Source organism: Argiope bruennichi, chromosome X1, assembly GCF_947563725.1.
Source record: "Argiope bruennichi chromosome X1, qqArgBrue1.1, whole genome shotgun sequence".
NCBI classification, from domain to species: domain Eukaryota; kingdom Metazoa; phylum Arthropoda; class Arachnida; order Araneae; family Araneidae; genus Argiope; species Argiope bruennichi.
The window spans coordinates 28,424,828-28,448,496 of NC_079162.1; the positions used below are offsets into that span (position 1 = coordinate 28,424,828).

Below are 23,669 nucleotides of genomic sequence, written 5' to 3' on the forward strand. Positions count from 1 at the left end.
TAAGATTCATTTAAGTGACTGCAATAAAAAATAAAAATGGTATTAAAAAATTTGATTCTATCGGTATACTAAATAGTCGGATTTTAAGCTTAATTACTTTCAAATATAATTTATTATTGCATGGTGTCACTGATATGAAACCAAACTTTAATTGTAATGAACTTACTTAATTATTACAATTGCGATAAAGGAATTATATATATATTAAACTAGAGTATTTTCAGGAGAACAAAAAGATACAAAATTTCGAAACTCGAGTCGATCAGGGAGTGAAAAATCGCCTATGTTTACAATTACGAAATGCGTTAAATAAGCGTTTCAAAAGTTTGCAAACTATGTGATTTGAAGCACAGTTATTGATTTAATAACTCCAATTCTTTCCAATATATTCTTTTGGGTGATTTGCAGAGACGGTGATTAACACACTCTGAACTTCTTCAACTTGCATGAAATTTTCAAGTTGGGCTCATTAGTGAAAGTGAAATATATATCCAATTTTATAATTGTTCTATCAGTGTTTGGATACTTGAAGTCCATTTTTTTTTTTTTTTTTTCTGTGGGGATTTAGATAAATTTGTTTCAGCTTTACAGCTAAGTTTTTAATACAAGAATATACTCTGTTTGGTATATTCCTCGATATGGTTTTGCAATATGTAACATTTTTCGACTACATTGCATTTTTTAAGAATTCATCACTTTGTTGAATATTTTAAAAGTACTTAAATGAGGTTTGCATTTATTTTGAAAAAAAAAAAAAAAATGTTTTTCTCTCATAAATACCTGCCTGGCATTTTTAAAAGCTTTTTATTGAGCAGGTCTCGACTTCGAAAATTTTATAAGTAAAGATAAGTATTCTCCTATGTATATATTTCACATTTCATTTGCGAAAGTGTCCTAATACTGTATTTAACACTTCAACTAATATTTAGTTATTTTTGTTTAAATACGTGAATCGGACAACTGATTCGGCCGACTCGAACAGAAGCGCGACGTTGTTGTACGCGATTGATTTGCGGAGTTTTGAAATAAATTTCGTACAACAAAATTTTTTGCATTTTGTTAATTTTTGCATGCACAAATTGATGTAATAAGAGCGTAAGAAATACACGAAAATGATAATTATTTTTGTAAAATTGTCATTTCAATCTTAAAAATAGACGTTCAATGAATCAAATAACAACAACAACAACAAAAAATCTTCATAATCTTATAGAATACAAATTTATCTGCGAATTATTGGAGTAAGGTCAAAATATGTGATTTTTGTTTCCTTATCTTGCTTTATAAATGAATTCGATGTAGTCGTAAAGAAAGTAAATAGTCTTACTAAATTTCTATTACTAAATTTCAAGTAATATTTTATTATTTTCAATCTTGAGAAAGGTTTTTCTGTAGATACAACCAGTAACTGATGAGGCCATTATAATTTTCAGAATAGTAAAATAAAAAAATCAATAAAAAAAGATTCATATTATTTTTATATAAATATTGTAAAATAAATAAAATATCGGAAAGCAAAATTCGACGATGACTAACATTTTGTTAAATAAAAGTTTTTAAATGTGATTTTGAAAGTTAATATAAAGTTTTTACAACATTTGATAAGATCGTTTTCAGTCAGTTAGTGAATCTTTATATATATAATTCAGATCTTATAATATATATATGTAAACATATTTTTAAGCAGTTTCGTGGCCGAAGAGAAGAGATTTCGGAAATTTTTTAACTTTGATTTATTTCATCTCAGGAGGTATAATTTATGTACACGAATAAGTGATAAGAAATACGCCAGTCTACATCGCGACACAAGAGCAGAAGAGTATAAAAAGAGAGCAATTTTTTTCCTCGGAGATTTTATGCTTTGAGACTCGGATAGGGATTTTATTTTTTGGATTTAGGTCAGGGAATTTTAGGTATTTTTAAAAGAATGTGGTAAATATTAATGATTTTTATCCCGTCATTCGGAACGCGAGAGCTTGCAAAAGTAAGCATTTATATAGAGCGCGTGTAGCATGGATTAAATAAAAAAAAAAAAAAAGGTGGAATTGGATCAGGAAATAAGAGTACATTTAGAAAGAAGTTAATATGGGTTAAATGAAGATAAAAATTTGGAAATTAAAATATCATTATACACACACACAAAATGATGATATCTCGTGTTCGCGATTAAATTTCGAATCTTTTCTTATTCGGAAGCTCTATTAAGTCTATAACTATGTAGTTGTCATTAGCTAATTGCAATCATAGTGAGATTGAAAGCATCCAGACTTGCCTTAGATTGGTGAATACGGAGTGTTCACAAATCACATATTATTCAAATGTATAAATATTCGTATTACAAAAAAAACGATGACTTTTTTTTTTTTTTTTTTTTTTTTTTTGCAAAATCAGGCAGTGTTACGTAGTCCTCACGAATGTACCTTATGCACTGGCACTGTTTTCAGTTCTCTTAGGCTAGTCCTGCTGAGAGACATGAGTACAGATTGTCAACCAGTTGTCGACTAATTTATGCTTTTTGCAGGTAAATGTGCACTTTGAAATACAAAAGTAAACTCTATATTCTGCACGAAAAAAGTAATATAATGAATCACTGTATTTTTAAAAATTTAACTTGAAATAATTTTATTCGATTTAATCGTTATAAGTATTGATGACCAAAGATGATGTCTCACATCATTGTCCAATTGCGGCGCAAATAATTTTATTAGATTCACGCAGTACTATAGTTTAAAAAGAGTCCCAATTTGCACGTTATTTAACATTAGCCCCTAAAATTTACCAAACGCTGTTCTATAAATGCTATATATATTCTAAAACGATATTCTACACTTTTTCAAATGCCGTACTATCTATTTAGATTCGATGAAGGTGGCCTAATTTTTTCTTTATAACATCTGGGTATCTGACATGGAAGCCACCCTGTGCAGATTTGGCTTATTGCGATGGTGTAGAATCTTACTGAAACGTCCACTTTTTTAGAGGGAATCGATATAATATGTCAGCAAGCAATAAATGCGTAACCCAGATGTCCTGCTTGTAAAATTTCTCGCTGATTTTTAAGTCTTCATCGATGCATTTCTGAGGCATATTTCCATTATTTGAAACTGCAACCCGTCGTATATGTAAAGCCTCGTTCCGACGGCCTGTGGCCTTTACGGATATGGTCGTAAATCTGCCTACTGACCAGGCGGGGGTGTTGGATCACCCCCGCCTGTTGACGTCGGTCCGGAGCTTCCCGCAAATTGTCGGTAAAATGAACAGACACCAAAGAACCCCGGAAAACCACAAGTGAGGGAAAAGAGGGCAAAATGCGGCGGTTTCAAGGCTGTTGCACTTTAAATTTGATGTTGGGAATCAATTTTCTGTGATTTTAATAGGGGATCCCAACTGAGGTACGTCGTTCTCCTCTGACAGTAGCTCAAAATTACGAGGTCCATTTTGAAATATCCCTAATCACTTCAAAATGGATGTTAATATACTAAAATAAAGCACCCAGTGAAATATTAAGAGGTTTAACCACTATTTGTGATAAACCTAGTGCTGGTTATGGCTACCATATTAACTGCACCGACTTTCCTTATGAAAGATGGCACTGGTGCCGGTTAAAGCCTTTTGGATTTTTTTTTAATGATTATGGTTTGTAGTAAACAAGCGTATCGAACCAATTACCATCATTCTCATCACTAAATAAACATTTCTAAATCTTACAACTTGTCTTGCATTTCATTTTTAATAAGAGCAAATCAACAAGTGCAGACGATTAATTAAATGCTCCATTGAATTGGAGTTGAACTATAAAAATTAAATGTTGTAATGGTAATGTAAATTGGAATTGCATACGTTTTTAGACGCACAGAATACGGAGTTGCTGCATATTCGAGGGCAATTTTCTCGGATCAAGTCATTGTACTTATTAAAGCTAAAAGTTGTGCTGCCCTTTTAAAGAAAATCTCTCTTCCAAGACTGTTTTCTCAGTTATTACACGACTAGTGACTGAAACGAAAAAGGTTTTAGATCGAAAGACTACATCGATCAGCAATTTGCCAGGAATCGTTTCAAAGAAATATATTCTCGAAATGACAAGGGATGTTGGTTTCTATGCTTAGGATTGGATAACCCAGCTATTCTAATGATAAAATGAATTAATGTCGACTGATACCTCTTGCCATTAGATCAGCTTGAATTGCTAAATAAAGAACTAGTATTTCCTTCTTGATATTGCAACCACAACCCTATCTTCAAAGAAATGTATTCCAGCGAATTGAAGAAAAGTTCATAATGTGGACTGAAGGAAACTTTAGTGACAATAATTTCCATTAATTATAATTCTGTGATTGTATCCTCGAAACATTTAATAATTATGCAAAACTTATTCGGTTTATTTTCAAATTTATTCGCAATGCTAGATTTTCAAAGGGAAGGGAAATTGATCCTATGATTTTTTTCTGGAGAAAGTAAGGCCAAAGATTGGTTTATCAGGTGAACAAAGACGTGAGTTCCAGTAGAAACGAAAAGGTTAGAGAAGGATAAATTCATTTTGCCTAAAAATAAATTAGTTTCGCCACATGTTTTCCTTGATGGAAACGAAATTATTAGCATGAAAGGGAGGCCAACTCTCTCCGATTTGCAATTTGATAATAGATTTGACAAACATTAGGAGATAGTTTCATTTTGAAGTACTTTCATTTAAATTCACAAGCTTTGTTATATCATGGTTGATAAATATTTTGGTCACTAATAGGAAATAATCTTAGACAACTTGTTAATGATTGTGTAATTTGTTTAAAAAATGAGCTTACTACGGAACACAAAACGCTCATGTGCGAGACTCTGAAAATAAAAATCTGAGCACTCATGGCGTGTATGCCTTGCGAAAGATCTACTGCTTTTAAGCGAAATGTGAAGGTATAACATCTTTGTTAGGAAGTATACATATTTGAAGACCAGTCGGATTTGAAGACTGACTATGCAAGAAAGTCAAGGTGAGATTACTTCCGCTGGAAAATTCTGCAGTTATAGAATAGATTAATTTGCAACATGGCAAATCAGTCACTACAGCTAACTAAATACTGATGAATTTTACAACTCGTCTTGCCTCCCATTTGCCATAAGAGAAGCTCATCAAGTACAAAAAACAAAAATACTTTTAAAAAATAACAAATTTTATTTTAAAATATTGGTTGAATGTGAGTTTCCAGGTAAAATGTCTTTTTTCGTGCTCATTATTTACTTCAATATAAAATAACTAAATAATGTGACGAAAATAATGTTTCGTCAGTGCTTGGTCTTCCTATCTTTGTTGCAGCTCAACACATCTGTATTTCTTTCAAAGCAACTACCTATAAGCAATTACCGAAGATCGGTGGCAATTACCTATAACGTGTATTGTCCGTAAATCTGAAATTTCGCTTGCAGTTTGTTAACTGTTACAATTATGGGTGTATTCGTTAGTTAAAGAACATTAAACGAAAATATTATTTTCCCCTTATTAATTAATGAGAATACACTGTTAAAAAGAGAGGACCATCGGAATGGATGGTTTGTTTTCCATCCAATTTTAGGCGAAATCGATATATATTTATCACAAAAATAAATGAAATTTGGTATGTAGTCTTCACACAACAATTATATATTTGAACCAAATTTTGAATAAGTTCTGTTAAAGGATTCTTTATTCGTTTATATATGAAAGCGTTAATTCAAAAAGCGCAGTAAGCTAGATTAATATGGCACACCGGACAGGTGTGCCATATTAATACGAGATTTGTAAATCAGTGTCAGGTTTTTTAATCCAAGTTAAAAGGAAAAGTTTCAAAACATTACTCGATTTTCTTCCCTATGTTATTTCACAATGCATACTGCACTGTATAAATATATGGAAAGTCGAGAGGAGAATGCTCCAGTTGATTTTATTATTTGTTATTGTTTTTGATATAGCATTTCTAACTTGCGCGATTCTTCACTAGGGACACTGCGATCAGTCTCAGCTGATATCGCTTGGTCACTTCATTATTTACAATACTTTCGCAACTCTCATTTAATAGTTGCTTTCTTGTTTGAATATAGTTTCGATGTACAACGATAAAGATATGCACCTTAATCAGAGAAGAGAAGCTATTGTTTATACAATTTCTCGTACAATACTTTCTCGTGTTAAAGCGATCCTACTTTTATTATAAAAGGAATGTTACAAAAAACACTCTGAGTCAAACATATTTGGATGAAAGCTGAGAAAACTATTAGTGATGATAGCTATCAAGGAATAAAATAAGATATATTTTCATTTTTTTTTGTTGTTGTTAGACGTCTTTTTATCTAAAACTCTTACAAAATAATCTAATTTAATGTCCTTATTTTATTCGATTCATTTAAGTGTATAAAGTGTTTGAAATGATTGTATAACTTCAGTCTATTGTGTTTTTAACCCACATAAACAACGGTCTGATGAACGAATTATTTAAACCTTATCAATTTTGGTAACTAGCAATTGGGCATTTAGTATTTTAAGAGTATGATTGTATAGAACAAAACAAAACAAAAACTTTCTATTGGCGTTAATTCGTAATATTTTAAAGTTGTACTTTATTGTTGTCTTAACTATGTTTTTGCTATGTCTCTATTTTTATTCTTATTTGAGCGTTAACTGTATGAAATCATTGTAATATTAAATAACACAACCTTTTTGTATATTTTTACCAAATTCTTCACTAAGTCAGTCAACTGAGTTTTAAATGATTTATATCCAATGCATCACCACTGCTTCAATGGCATATTCTATGAAATAATTTTTTTTAATATATTCTATAAAAAACTAATGTATTTAAATTTTTTTAAAATTTAATTTCAAATTTGGTGCGGGAGTGAAATTTTAATTTCTTCACAATTCGATTACGGTTGAAGGTAAAAAGATAATTCAAATTTGGTGAAATATCTCCTCATCATAATCAACATTTCTTGCACTGAAAGTTTTTTGACAGCTGAAATTTCACTGAAATTAGAGATTGAAAAGTAATTCTCTACCCGTCTCCTCAAACTTCGATTGTCATTAAACGTGTGAAATATCTTTTTAAAGCTCTTATATAATTAAAATATTTTTAAAAAAATTATAAAAAGTAGACACTTGAATTATAGATTAAAACACTGATATCATTGAAAATATAATTTTTTGGACTTTAAGGTGTTGTAAAAATCATTTTTTTTTTGTCCTGTAATATTTTCAGAAATTATCGCGGAAAAACGACAAAATTTTGTTTAATTTTTGATTAATTAAAATTCAAATTAAAATCCTCCCCCTAAACCCCTCCCACCTCCGAAGTATGCATGTAGCAAGTTTGGTATTTCTAGGTCAAATGGTCTGGCCCGTAGAGCAAAAATCGTACACATATGCAAATCCAAACATACTTCATCTTTATTATAATATATATATATATATATATATATATATATATATATATATATATATATATATATATATATATATAAAATTTCTGTCTCATGGAATTTCGTTATGTGAAAGCAATGGTTAATGTGTATTATAATATGAATATAACTTAGGTAAAAAAATATCTGTAAATATTAAGTGCGTAAATTATGCTTCACTTTCAAAAGACGTTCCTTATTAAAATGAGCATCTCTTTCCTAGCACTGAAAATATGTGATAATGTTTTTATCGAGCACCTTGCATTAAAAGTATTCTTTAGGTGCCGTGAAAGAAGAATGAGTTATTCATTTCTATTTATAAAAAAATCGATGACGCAGTTCCTGAGAATGTTCATTTGCTATGCAGAATATGTACGAATAACTGGATATTCCAGATAATCCAGTGATTCTCTTTTTTTAACGATTAGCTGTCTTCGAAGAAAGCCAAGCTTCACAGATTAATCTCATAAGTGGAAAGATCTATAGCATATTTATGTAACTCACAAAAATTATCGTTGCATGTTTGAAAGAATGTTCGGAAAGGATCAGTTATTGACAATGTTAGCGCTACCTGAATGAACTGCTGTGTTTCCCAAAGTAAAAATTTAGATTGGGGACATGATTTTCAAAACACCGAATTTTCGTTTGTGTAATTATGTAAAACGAAAGAATAACGACTTCCATTCATTTGATTTTATTTAGGCTTCATTACTCATTTGATTAGAAATTTTATTTAGACATCAAATTACTAGAATTATACCCCTTGCAGGCAGACTTCTCCCGCCAAAATAAATAAACGAAAAAAAAAGTAACTTAGCTTATGAATTTATAATACTTTTATAGAAACACAGTAGCAAATTTATCAGTTTCTGAAATAAGAAGTGATTCTTTTTTAATTTCTAAATTCATTTCGGGATATAGTATGAATATATCTCTGATAAAATGAGCAACATTGAGCAGATTTAAAAATTAAACGATTGTGTTTAGCTTCAAAATTGTTTATCACAAGTATATATATATATATAAAGAAGAGGTTCAAAAAATATTACACTACTCACTATTCTATAGCTTATTTTACCTCTAAATGTTTCAATTTTCGTTCACTGTTCATGCATCTGATACGAATTAAACATAAACGACCGGTTTAATTAATATCTATAAGTTTTATTTCTAAGTATTTTAATCTTGTTTTAAAAATCAAAATCAATATTCAATTGATTAATTGCTTATATATCAAATACGAAAATACTGTAATTATTTAGATTTCATTTAACCTTAGAGCTATTTATCATAAACAAATTTATAGCATTTTATTTAATTAAATAATTAATTATAGTACAACTATTTTGAAATAGGTACATAGTATTCAGTTACACAAGGGGACAGATATTAAGGAATTGAAAAAAAAAAAAAAAAAAAAAAAAAAGGAAAATATTTTAACATATAATTCAGAACAATTCATAAATAATTTTTCCGATAGTTTGAATTTAGATTTTTTTTTTTTTTTTTTCATTCTAGTTAGGGAGAAAAAAAAAATATCTCTTGAACATCCTTATGAGCTGTAATGCGTGAAAAGATAAAACTCTTGTTAAATCTATTCAGTAATTTCTTTGCTTTTCAAAATGATTTGCGCGTGAGTGTTAAGAGTTTACACACTATTTACATATAAAAGTCATTCATTGCATTACGTCAGATAGCATTAAAGTAACATGAAGTGTTTTACGTAAAAGTTAATTTCATTTCATTGAAAAAGTTCTTTTCTGTGCTCGGAAAGCTCTAGAAGTTGGATGTTGTTAAACACAAAGGTTTGGGGGTAGATTCTTCCCCTACTATAGGGTGGAATAAGAGGGAGGATTTGATCTCTGTGACGTCAGAGTAGCAGCTGGATCTCTACCTGTGACTCATTACATCGATCGAAAAGGGACTGCCAGTTTATACCTGGTAGCCAAAGTCGAAGAGCGCTGGCGATGAGCGTTGAACAACAGAACTGTAAGTAAAAGCGTGATTTTTTTTTTTGTCTGGCTGTTTCGTTTTGACATGAGACTTCGATTCAGTGATTTATTTTCAGTTATAACCTTGCATTATTTGTTGTTGTTTGTTGTTGCGTCTTTTTAGCGCATGTTTTTATTTGTTGTATTCTATTATTTTATTTTAGCTTGCTATTAAAAATCGTTTAGTTGGCCGTTGAGTCCCTGCGCATCTCTGCGCTTTGTAGATGCTCAATCAAGTTCAAACCGAGATATTTTCCTTTGTGTGTCTTTGTGTGTGTGTGTGCATGTTTTTTTTCTCTCTCTCTCTTTCTTTTGGCTGAAAGCCGAGTGCATACTGTTGTTTTTGTTTAGAAACTTTTTGTAGAAATATTTATTGGAAATTTAAATTAATTTTATCGATTATGTTGTTTACAAAGTGGGGTTTCAATTTCATAAAATTTGGCATGTGTGTGAAAGGATATAATTTTTGTTGGGGAATATCTCAGAGAATAAAAAATTAATATTCCATGATTATTTATGACAAATCAGATAATTTAATGTTGGAATTTATATATTCGGATATTTAAAATAATTCTTTTTTTTTTCTTTCCCTGAGTTGCAATCATCATAATGTAAGCATTTTTTTTTCCCTTATGCAAATAGTGTGCTTTTCATAAGACGACTTTTTGCATTGTTTTGAAAATGTAAGCAAACGATAAGAGAAAGAATCGAATCTTTTTGCATTGTTTTGAAAATGTAAGCAAACGATAAGAGAAAGAATCGAATAACATTATAAATGCTATTCAGCAATTATACAATTTATAATTTGCCACATAAAATTATTGACTTAAAGCGCAGAATTCATTTAAATTTGAAACAAACTACTTAACTTCTTTCATTTCAATTTTTATCCAGTCTTCAAAACCACTTTTTAATCTTTGATAATTTTAACTATCTGAGATATTTTATTGTAGTTTGATAATACCTGTGTTTATTGCTTTATTCTATGAATTTTTATAAGGAAAGAAAGACATTTTATTCCATTTTTACATGCATTTATCTGTTTGCAAAGGATTTCTTTTAGCTTTCTTTAATTATTACCAAAAAGAATTTTACACATTGCTGAAGTATCTTTAATTAGCAAGATTAAAAATCCATATTTAGTTATAATATAATCAGCAGATTAATTCTGTTGGCAGTATAAGCAGAAATTATGATTAACATAATTATGTGATGATATCCATTTTGATTTACTGTTCATTGTGATACTTTGAAAAACCAGTTAAAGCTTCATTTAACAAGTAAAAATATTTATCTTTTATTTCATTTAACCAAGTGATCTTTCAACTCATTTGAAGATTTATTTAAAGCGAAAAGTAATTTAGTAAATATTCAAAAAGATTAATTTTATTTGTTCAGAAAAAAAACTTCTACCAAACGATAGTAATACTTCTAAAAGACAAATCTTTACACGAAACGCTTGACGCAAGAGTTTTAAAATTACTAATCAATGAATACATTTATTTTTATGCTGTTTTATTTGATCACTTTTTAATAAAATTTTTTATATTTTATAAAATAGCAAATGCTTTTTTGAAGTGTTTCTTGATGATATAAGTTTTGTATTTTTAAATAATTAATTTTCTACCGTTTGCATATTTTTTTCTGGTATGTCAATATTGCTAACATCAATATGTTTGACAAGAATTTTATTTTTAAGCAATAAAATCTCTTTGTAAAAATTGGTAAATTTTCAAACATGCTTAGAAAAATTTGGACTACGACTACAGCTCTAAAATCTTACTGTGTCCTTGTAATTTTCAAGCTCTACTTGGAAAAATGGATCGATTATGCAATTAAATGATCTTGCATCTACCTGACATTGCGAAATCTACGTTGTCTTAGCAACCATCATCAGCAAAACAATCATTCTCATTTAGTCACAAGTTGACGCATGAAAAATTCTAAGGAGCACTTTAGCAGAAATGTAGACAGCTGTCGATTAACTTTTAAAGAAACTTCTTCGGAGACAGTTTGCAGAAAAATGGTTTTATTATGGTGCACAAATTTACTAAAAAATTTATTATGCGATCATTATAATATAATTATGATTATAAAAATTTAATAAATCTGAGATTTAAGATAATAACAAAAATAATTGCAAATTATTAAAGCGATTACATTAAGTAAATCTTGTTTTTGGATTTAGATTTATGCATATGAAAATAAGATGCAATGAAGGATTTTTGATTATATAAAACCTAGCATTTTTCATTGACAAATTTATTTTAATATGAACTCTATTGTAAGATATGAAAGGAGAAGAATGTTAGAGATATGGTTTGTATTAGAAGGTTCCTTGTGATAACTGGAAATCAGGATAGCAAAAATATAAATGAATTTCAAAAAAAGGAAGCATATTTGTTCATGGATTTGCAGTCATTAAATATGACTCAAAATAATAATAATAAAAAAAAATTTGCATTTTCAATAAGACATTTATGGAAGTTAAATAAAAAATGATACAGCTGTGATTCCTAATGGCATTATTGTTATTAATTACAATAAAAATAAATGACACAGTGGAAAATTCATTAATAGACAGTCAGCCTTTTATGTTTGCTAATCTTTAGAAAATAATAATGAAAATGAAATAACGAGATACATTTTATATAATGCAATACATTTATTATTTCCTGAAAATTCCTTAGTAAGTTAATTTGCATAATTACTTCAGCTTCTTGGTTTATTCCTTCGCTTATTCTGGAAGAACTAATGCAGACGAAAGTTTTAAACCAAATAGTAAAAATAACTTTCTAAAAAAATGGCAAAAATCACGTAAAAGGCGAAGTAACTTACGGATATAAAAACAATAATCATTTTCTATAATCCCATTTTACCAGAGTTACAAAATATTTTCCTTTCGCGACACTTATAGAAATGAAAATTTTTATTTTATTATTTCAAATGCCCATGTATGAATAAAAATAAAATGGTTCAGTGTAGCATTAACTTGTTGTTATCCAAAAGGAATTTAGTTTAATACATTGATTTGAATCAGAAAATTTTTTGAACCAGAAGGTTATTCTGCTTGTAAATTCAGGAAAATCTGACAGAAGAAGATATTGTTTACGAGATTCCAAAGTTCTGGTGTACTTTTCAAGTGTGGGATACGAAATTTAAGAAACCATTCTTTAAATCTTAAAAAGGAATTTCTTTAATCCTTTTGGTTATTGAGAACGTGAGGAAGCTGATTGTAACTCCAAACAATTTCTGCCGAAGTTTGATATTTTTCACTTATTCTACCAGTTTGTAGAAAGACATGATGTACATGAGTTTATTTCTGAATTTCATACAACTGTACAGAGAAAATTCAAGTATATATTTTAACCAAGCTATCTATATCAAAAGAAATCGATTTTTTTCTTTATTATCGGCATCGTTGATTTTTAAAAGAGGGTTTATTACTATTATTTACTGGAAAATCCTTATTATCAAATTTCATTTCTTGATTTTGTAGATTTTATGCAATTTTCACTATTTATCATTACAGTTGATAATTCATTTGAAGACAGAAAATTAAATATTTGTAGTACTTTTTCTATTGTAGTTCTATATTACTTAATGAATAATTACACATATTTTCAAATATTTGTGTTAAATTTAGCCAAGTCATTCAGTTTGATATACAAGTATGGAGTCTTTTTTTTTTTTAAATCTGTTCATTATTCACTATTATATAGTTTATAAATTTGTTTTGAATCATAATAATTATATTATTTTACTGATATTCTATCATTTGACTGAAGTAATAGCACATTTTTGTAGTCAAAATTTCTTCATTCAAACAGCAAGTAATAATTCCATTCTTAATTATCACAATAATAACCGAAGTATGATCAAAAACAATTGTTCTTATTTCTTATAGTATATGAACATCGGCGAAGTTATTAAAAAAAAAGCAAATTAAATAACAATTCATTTTAATTTTTCGAACACATGACCTCTAAAACTTAAAAATATATCAATAATGAAACAACTAGTTTAAGCTATATGCATTTTCAGTGCTATACGTCATTTTTTAATGACAAAATTGTGGAGTTTACTTCAAATATATAATGTAAAAATCATTCGGAATATTTATTTTCTATCAACGATTATTTGAACACTTAATCTTATCAGGAAAGTAGATTATTTTTGAAAATTTCCCTCAACAAAAACTTTCTACGCAGGAAAAAAAAAAAAAAAAAAAAAAAAAAAAAAGGTAGATAGAAAGAAACCTCTCCCCCCCCCCCTCTTTTTTTTTTTTTTTTTTTTCGTTCAGAGGGTACAAATTCACTGGGGGAAATAGAACTTGTTAAAATGGGAATTGGAGGCTAGTTTTTCAGCTTTTCGGCTGCTGTTCATATAACAGAGGGGTCAAAAGAGGGCCTGAGATAAGGCGCGGAGCTGCTTGAATTCCCGATGGTTAGAAGCTTGTTGTCTGGGCCCCACTGTGATGGAGGTCCTTTCTGCAGGAAGTACGGTAGCAGATGCTATCGCTTTCGGCTGGACTTAAAAGCGGAGCGGGCCCACCAAGTATGATGAACAATAGGTCTTTCCGCACTTCCCACCACTGTGGGATTTATTTTGCTCTTGTCGTTGTTAAACATAGTTCAAAATTAAAGGGATAGAGTTATTTTAGCGGATTAATGATTGCTTATTGTATCTACTTTTTCTTATCGCATCACAGCCTTTTATTGATTATAATTTCTGTTTTAATTTCTTTTATTCCTTATAAAAATATCTTTTCTTTATCTCCTCCTATTTATAAATTCCACCTTTATCAGATTTTTTGTTGATTTATAAGGGTTTTTATTCAATTAAAATAAATAATGCGTCGGTTTTATTTGCATCGAATCGAGACATCATGTCCATCCCCCTTCTCACTAATTAAAAAAAGCTTGTAAATTTAGTTTTATTTTAAATATTTCTCATGCGATATACTCTTATATCTTGAGGTCTTATAATCTATTTCTTGAGGTCTTATCTGTATCTTGAGCTCTTATAATCTGTATTTTGAGCTCTTATAATCTGTATATTGAGGTCTTATAATCTATATTTTGAAGAGATATAATCTTATAATCCGTCTTAGCTATCAATCAAAAGAATACTTTCTAACATTCACGATTCGAATTTAAAAAACGTAGTAAATTATATTCTGTTTTGCTACTAAACTGCTTTTGCGCTGCTGTCGGATGTGTTTCGTATCTTTGCAAAAATTCAAAGTCAAAATTATTTCTTTTCGTATATTTTCGGAATATCCTGATTATTTGATAACTATCTGGATAATCGCAATATACAAAATGCAAAAGAAACATTCTAAACATTCTGTTTCTTTAACATTGCAAATGCTCAAATTTATTCTCAGAAATTCAACGAATATTTCAAAGATTTAAAACATTATATATATATATATATATATATATATATATATATGGAGAAATTATAGAGAAATACTCTTTAAGAGTGGGGCATAATCTTTTTAAGAAAGCAGTGGACTGATTTACAAAATTTTGAATTTCATTATTTACGAAAACTAGCTCTGGAGGGTAAATTAGTGGCATCGAAACAAAGTATTCTAATCAAAGGTATTAATATAAGTTTTTCTATATTTTATTCTGTTGAAACCATAAAATTAATAATTCTCGAACCATTTATTACTAAAATAGTAAATATTGGTTATTATCTTACCCAAACAATTTAATATCATATACAGTTATAACTCTGAAAATGTGATATATATATATATATATATATATATATATATATATATATATATAATTAAGAATGCAATTATATAAGTTACAAATTCAATTTGTTCGTGTTTTTAAAATTCATTCTTTTTATGGTTACTTAAATTGAACCCCAAAAACACTTTAACTTCTGATTTGGTGGTATCACCCCTCTAAGAGTTTAATAATTGTAATCTTAACTGTCCTAAACTGCTGCAAAACAAATCTTCAGTTCCATTTTTAAAAAAAATAAGGAATTTCCGTTCCGAGAGCTGATAAAAGTTGCCAAAACGATCCTCTTTCTCTCTCTTCCTGCTTTGAAAAGTCACCAGTGGAGCCCATACAAGTGGTGTAACCATCGAATTGGTAAGGGGATATAGAAGCCCTATAATCCAGTTTGAGGGAGAGTCATGAAAAAAAGCATTAGTGAGTTTATGTCACTATTTAAAGTGAAATATCAGGAATCAGTGAAAATATAATAATGCATCCCGATAGCTATTTGCAGTTGCTAAACCACTGATGACGATTGGAAATGAAAAATCGTATGTTCACTGTTTTATTATCCTGGCTACATCACTGGTTTGTGCGTCATCTTCCTCTTAAATATTCATAGTTTGAGTCCACTAAAATAATTTCATCTTTAAATCTAAACAGAATCTATGATTCAATTTTAAAATAAACTGATTTAGAGCTTTTCATCTTGACAATATTTTTTTTAAAATAATTTTACATCGCGACACTGTTTCTTTTTTTTTGTGCATATATTTCTGTAATTCTATTAGAATTGTAGGATGAAATCAGTTGTGAAAAAATTGCAAGCTGTTTTTGTTTATATTTATTCAAAACTATAAATTAGTTTTAAGAAATTTCTCAGAGATATTTGATTAAGTTTTATGAAGTTAAGTAATATAATATTGTTTTATATGCATTTCATAATCGCAAGTAAATTTATTCTAATTATTCGATTTCTTAAATGGTCATTTGTTTTCACTTGGAATGTTTTTAAAATTATTTTGTAGATTAGAGAACTTAGATGTATTATCTTCCTATTTTTTGCATTGAAACAGTAATGGAAAGAAGATGGAGGCTTATTAATTTTTTTTTAATTAATTGCCCCATATTCTGTTCTTTTTCCCCACTGTCATTTGTGTTTTTAGGTCGATTTTTTTTCTCACAAAAATGCAACCTTTGTAAAAAATTTCTGCAGTTAAGAAACCTCTTAAGCTTGATATATATTCCATTAACCTAAACACTGGAAGTAATTTCGGCTGCACCCACATTCGTTTTCATTGAACCTAGTTTTCTATTCGTTTTCTAATTTTTTTAGTTTCGAGCTGGTCGATAATCATTTTCTAGAATATTCTGGAGACGAAACTGCTATTTTTAAAACTTTTTATTTTAATCGTATCAACAGAAAATAGAGCTCCTATGAAATAAATTTTACTTACTAATCATTTTCAGATTCCTTTCCCGTCAAGATACTCTCATTCGCATTTGAATTAATTGTGAAGAAGCATTTTGCAGATTATTTAAAATACCGGGAGATTAGAAATAAAGTACTCGTACCGTTGTATAGCATATCTATGGGGCATAAGAACGCAAAATATCGATGGAATATATTTAAGAATATAGCGAAACGAATAACAATAAAATATTCCAGAAATGAGATATAGAAAAGACAGGCGAATTGTCGATGACGCCAGTATAATTCCTTATCTTCAGATATTGATTCATTCATAATCGTGATACATATTTATTACATAGTGTAAGTGGTACGGATGCCGAAAGCAACAAGAAAATATTATAGATACACAAATGTCAATTTAATTGATGCGTATAAGTTAAGGTAACTGGGACATTCTCGGCAATGAAAATCGTTGAAATCTCAACTACAAAAGAGGATTTAATCAAGTAATTATTATATCTGATTTATTATATCTAAAATTTAAAATGTATGGAAATAATAAGTTTTTTTTCATTATAAAACAGTATAACTACATTTATTTCTTAAATTATTTATTTTTTAAAAAGTGAATTGATATGTTATGCGATATTGTCCTATCTCATTTTCTCGAATCGGTACGCTAAAAAATAATTATGAGTGAAATCACCGACAAAATTAATATTTATTTATGAGTAACGGATCAATAGTTACAGTAAACAGTTTCATTGCACTTAAAAGGAATTTTTAAAAATAATGTTGAGTGTTAGGTAACTCTTTTTTCTCCCAATTATTTTATTCCAAAGTTAGGTGAAAAAGTGACACCTACTATGCTATAAAGGCTCTTTTGGACGTAGATTGTATTTTTTTTTTTTTTTTGATACAAATGCAATTTCTTAAAGGAAATGTTCTGCCAAAGTATCTTAAAAACTAAGAAATAATAATAAATATGAATATTTAATAATAATTCGAAATTCATTTTTATCTTTTATTCTGCTTCTGTAAAAACCCGATTTGTCGAATTTGCAATTGCACGTTGTTTCTTTGATCAAAGAATATCGGATTTTTGCTCGAGATATGAAATGACTCATTAAATAAATACATTAAATGAAATTATATATAATGAAACAAAAGCTTTACTTAGATTAATATCAAAAGGAAGAATAAATAAATAAATAAAAATCTTTAAAATGACAATATAAGCCTATGAAATTGCATTTGAATAAATATTTCATTTATAAAATTTATATGTTCTTTTGCAAAAAAAAAAAGAAAAAAAAATGGAGATCGCAGAGAAATGTCGCTAACACCGATGATATTAAACTATACGAGCTTTCAATTCATAGCATTTTTTTTTTTTTTTCGTCCTTAGAAGTTCATAAAGCAACGAGTTCACTCTAATTCAGAATGGGTTTTCATTTGATACATCCTTTTATTTTTATTTATTAAATTAGAGAAAATTAAATAATGGTATCAATAAAAGATTGGTCACCATTAGTTAAGTAGTTGGTAATTTAATATTTGTTGACATTTTATGATGCTGCATGTCTGTTTTTTCCTAAAAGACAATGGTGTCATTTGATAAGCCCATATTGAACCGACAATGCATTGTTCACAGAATTTAGGGAGGAGGGAGGGTATTAAAAAATGCGATGATAAAAAGATGATTTTTTAAAAAATTATTAAATAAGAACGGAAGGATCGTATCTTGTCGTTTGATTTTCTGATTATCCACCAATTTTCGTGAAAAGTGTAGTAAAAAAAAAAAAAAAAAACAAAAAAAAAACACTATTTCTCTTTATCTGTTTTACAAATATTTTTGTTGTTTTTTCATGAATTTAAAACTATTGAATTAACAGAAATATTTAATTAAATATATTTGGGCATATTATAAATTGAAGTAGCTGTGAATTCCTTAAATTATTTATCTAAGACATGGTATTAATAAGAAAGTTATTGGCACATCAATCTGCTCATTCTATCATATTTAGAATTGTTCTATTTAAATCTTATGAATTATTGTTAAAGTAGACAGAAATATATAAATTGTAGATAGAAAAGAATGTCAATAACTAGATTCTTTTTTAGTTATTCAATTTTTTTTTCATAAGTTCCTTCTAATGATTAATTGCCGTCTAAAAATATTTATTCTTTTTTAAGTTTAGTCATTTAAATAAAGCTATAGTTAATTTCAGATTGATTAAATATTTTTTACTATTTTTTTTAAATATTTGTATAAACCGTAATGGCTATTTTAGTCTGTTGATGCTTAATGTCTGATACTTAATGTTAATAATAACTGTCTTGTTTGCTCTGTGGGATTAAATGAGCATCTCACAGAGTAAACAAGATATACTCTGTGAGATCCCAGAGATGTGTGGGATCCCACATATCTCTTTCATGACAGTTAACAATTAAACTGAGGTTCGAACACATTATTGTCTTAATAGCATAATGGCCTTTTGGTTCAGATCAAAATATTGTCACACTGCTGTGTAAACATGAATCTGTAATTAGACTGATTTTACTACTGATATATACTTATCTCAGTATAAATCCATTGTTTTGTACAAGATTTATTTTAAAAAATGGCTATTTTCTGTATTAATGCCACTTGAAATTCCTCACTATTTTATCATACGAATTTTACAAAATATTACTTCAACAATTTTTCCAACATTAACAAGGAAATAATATTTTTTTTTCAGAGTAAAAGTAATATTCAGCTAATTAAAACAAGTAACCGACTTGTTTAATATCATTTTAAAATAATGTGCTTTCTTAATAAATGTGATTGTTTTTTTGGCACGCATTAAATCACATATGCAGAAATCAACAATTAATTCTGTTTGGAAATTGAAGAAAGGTACTAATACCGTTTTCCGTTAATTGTTTAACATACGTCTATAAATTTTGAGCTATATTAGAGCAAATATTACAATCAGTTTTTTTATTCAGTTTTCATCTATTGATTTTTGTAAATCATAAAATGACAACTGATATGAGTTTGATATCTCTTGAAAAATTCTCTTATTATATCTCTTAAAACTTATCAAAAATTTTTTAAAAGCTATTTTCTCTTAATACATTTTGAAACAGATTTTACTAAGAGTCATGAATGATTAGACAGCTGCATAATTAATTTTATAATTGAATAATATCAGGAAACAGCTGGCATTTTAAGAACATTATTGTTAAAGAGGATAACATTATATTATGACTCACACTTTGTATTTAAACAAAAAAGACAAAAGACTACAAGAGTTCAATTAATCGTCAAAACCAACTAAATTTATAAATAATTGCTAAGAAGAACTTCTACCCCTTGTGCGAATAATTTTTTCGACTTCTCAAAAATCGTTTTCAGACTTATCGATTTTTTTATAACTCTTCTGCTTAAGATCGACCCTCAATTTCTCTATCTTTGAGATCTTGTAAGACATATGTAAGGAGATTTGTTGGATATCGTTTATAAATTGATTCCGAGAATTTTTACTGGCTTTTCCAGGTTATATATTTTGTAGATTTGGATTCCGAATTATCAGATGATCTCGGAGAACTTGATTCCTTATGTTTTGATCTAAATGTGAGATTTTTAACTGTTCTTTCAATCTTCTATTATCTATCCGTTCTTGCAAAATACTACTGTCATAAATGGCTTGCGAAAACTGTTAAAGACAATTGTCGGCCGTACACGAGTTCCTTCACTTCTCATTAAGTAACTAAACAGCTTTATTCCTTCACTTCGATATTCTGATTGTTCATCTTTCTGAAATCTATTCATTTCGTCGAACGTATAGACTCTCTTTCTGAGTTTTCAAAAATGGGTACGATTATTTAATACTTACTAGAATAGCAGATTTACATATGTGATGTATTATGCATTTAGTATTCAGCACTACATCAATAGTTAAGTTTAGTTTTCACATCATATGGGGTTTTCTTTTCATGTAGCAAAATATTATCATCATTTCTTATTTTAAGTTTGTTCAGTTAGTAGCATTCTGGCATAAGCTCGAATGTCACCAAAGTCATTTTTTTTTTCAATTTTAATTTCCTTTGGCTTTTTTCATATAACCTCCAACAATAATTAAAAAAACTGGAAGAATAGGAGGTAATATATATATATATATATATATATATATATATATATATATATATATATATATATATATATATATATATATATATATATATATATATATATATATCGTTTGCGTTTCACTTTAATATGTTACCTACGTTCACTTCACTACGTTACCTACTAATACCATTTAACAGATTTCTCGTAGAGTTTTTATCAACTTGTTAGAGGGGCTTTTTATTATAGCTTTTAGCTGCTGTAAATTCGCAGTGTGTAAGAAGCACAACAAGTGCACTTAGATTTTGATGTCATTAATGTTTCTTTTTTTCCAAATCTCAATTGATAGCTCTATAATTAAAAAAAAAAAAATAGATTGCCGAAATCTTAATTCTTTATCTGCCGTTGGAGAGCAATACAAAACTAAATTTTTAAATTACTTATTCCTTTTTACAGACATCCATGAAAAATTTAGAATGACTAGGAAAAACCTATCTACCATAGCATGCGATTTGTAACTGATCTCTGTTGTCTCAAAGCAGTATTATATAGTGCGTATTCACACTAATCTCGGTGCAAAAACATGGTTAATAAATCTTATAATATCATCCGATATTTTATTTAATTGGAATTTCACACACTTGATCAGAAATTATTATTCGAAGTAAATGAGTTTCTCACTTGGCTAGGTCAATTAATCATATATGTAAATAGATATTTAAGTGGTAGGAATATTGTTCAAAAGCTTCTATTTAAAATTTAATAATACAAACAATTTGGAACTCACACTTTTATGGTTAATTGAACGCCTATAGTCTGTAGTTTAAGACTTTGTGATCAATCTGAGAAGAAATAGCGCAAGTCGAAAATCTTCTGGCTATTTTTATAGCATACATGAAAAAAATATTTTTCGACCAATGATTTTGGATACAACACACGGCTGTTTGTGATATTTATTTTTTGAATCAAATCTATTGGCATCTTCATATGTAAATGTATTAAAAATATTATTAATTCTTGCACAATGATAACCAAAAACACAGCGAGGTTGAAATAGTTTTGTTTGTTTTGTTCTGCATATTTAGAATGATGTACGTATATTTGCATCGATTTTTATCCGCCTGTTCGCGAACAAATTCTTTTTAAATAAATTTTTATTTATACGCTATTGGAAATGTGTCGTATCATTAGATATGTTTTCTACATGTCTGATTATTACATGAAGCATATTCCTGAATGTACGCAGTTATGTTGAGAATTTCATATTCATTAGCGCATTTCTTTTCTGCTAGACCTATATATAATACCAGGATCGAGTCCAAAATTGAGAAAAAGAATCGATTGTATAGAGATTCGGGATTTTACTCACATCTCATTGATTCTTTAATAGCTACATTTAAGAAAGAAACTTTCACTATAGATAAAAGAATTGTTCTCTTTTTGTTTTGCATGAGTGTTCTTTCCTTGATAGTGACTTACTAATTTCTGTTTATTATTTTACATCTTGATATTTCATTAGTTTATTTTCCTCTATCTAAATGAACTGTGGTTTTATCATCACTAACTTCCCTCTGAGCTCTTCAATTGATTACAATCTTGATAGCATAATTAAGGTATCCGACTAGGTTATAGAGATGATTTTTTTGAAGAATTTTGAAATGATTTATATTGTCTGAAAATAAAGTACAAAGTTTGTAGATTCTAAAACAGACTTTGTTTTTAATATATGTGAAATAAAACTATATATACAGTCATGTCAACAATGCACAACAAATAAAAATGAAACCGGAAGCAGCGGTATTTTTTACCGAAAATGAGTGATATATTTTATTTTTTACGTAAAATTCTTCAAAATAATATTTGATATGTTTATATTAACTCTCTACCTACTCTGTCGTAGTTTGTTTATCTTTGATATTTTTGTTAAAAAAGCGAGAAAACTACATTTATTTCCAGCGCATTTGGATGAACTAATTACATTTAAACGCATTTTCTGAAGAATGGATATTGCACTGTGTCTGATTCACGGAAAACATGATATCTCAAAATCAGTCCAATAAAATTTCATGAAATTTGGTATGCATGCACCTAAAACCTTTGAGAGTGTGATAGACTGCGGATTTTAAGGTAGCTTCATTTAGACATGTTTTACAGACACTTTAAGCTCTAAATATAGGCAAATTTTGGCAAAAAATCATTAACGGCAACTTCATAAAATTTTTATTTTGTGGTCTGTCACATTTTATGTAGTTTGAACTATATATAGGTAAAATAAAAATTAAGTATTTCCATTATTTTTAATTTACTCTGCTTTTCCCTAACATTGAACATTTTGCTAAATTTGTTAAAGTTTTTTTTTTCAAATACTAAAAGAAATGAGTGCATTTTTTTTCTCCTAATAAGGATATTTCAAGTCTGTTTTAGCTATTTGGTACAATAAAAAAAAAGTTTATGTATCATTTTTTAAAAGTTCATCTCTGAACCTAGTTGGATACTTTAAACTTATTTCGCGTGATTACAAAATACCTTGAATAAATCATCCCATATTTTTTTTCTTTTTTTTTCTTAGCTGCATCCGCTATTGATGTTAAGAGCCGAGTGTTTCTTCCGCTTTCATTGTCATCAGTATGAATGCTGAGATAGAACGCATTAGAGGACTGTTTCCATTACCACCAATTTTCGGATCTCCACAGGAGCAGCAAGAGTTACTAGAGAGACGAATTTGGTTTGCTAGGACAGTTCTGCAGCCTCCCATATCCCCTCTACCTCCATCTCCCTGTCCTTCCATCCCAAGAAGGCTTCGCGGAGGATAAGTAAGTCCTTTTCATTTCTCAATTCATAATATTATCTGTATTGATATATTACGAAATCCGGAGCCTTTTCATTGATTCGCTCTGCGCTACCTTACAACATTATGCCTTCTTTGTGTCAGGTTCCGTTATTCAAAATGAGTCAGACTCCCTCACAAAAATGAACTAGGATCT

General features: G+C 28.7%; 1 protein-coding gene across 2 annotated transcripts in view; it reads left to right on the top strand.

Moving 5' to 3' along the window:
- Positions 1-9,272: 9,272 nt before the first annotated feature.
- The window catches only part of LOC129958644 (thrombospondin type-1 domain-containing protein 1-like), a 37,844-nt gene continuing 23,447 nt past the window's right edge, over positions 9,273-23,669 (top strand). The window contains exons 1-2 of one of the 2 annotated variants that reach the window (XM_056071246.1): positions 9,273-9,408; positions 23,255-23,498. The gene's annotated coding sequence lies outside the window, so the exon portion shown is untranslated. The remainder of the gene's footprint in view (positions 9,409-23,254; positions 23,499-23,669) is intronic. The other variant, XM_056071247.1, reaches the window with a different exon arrangement.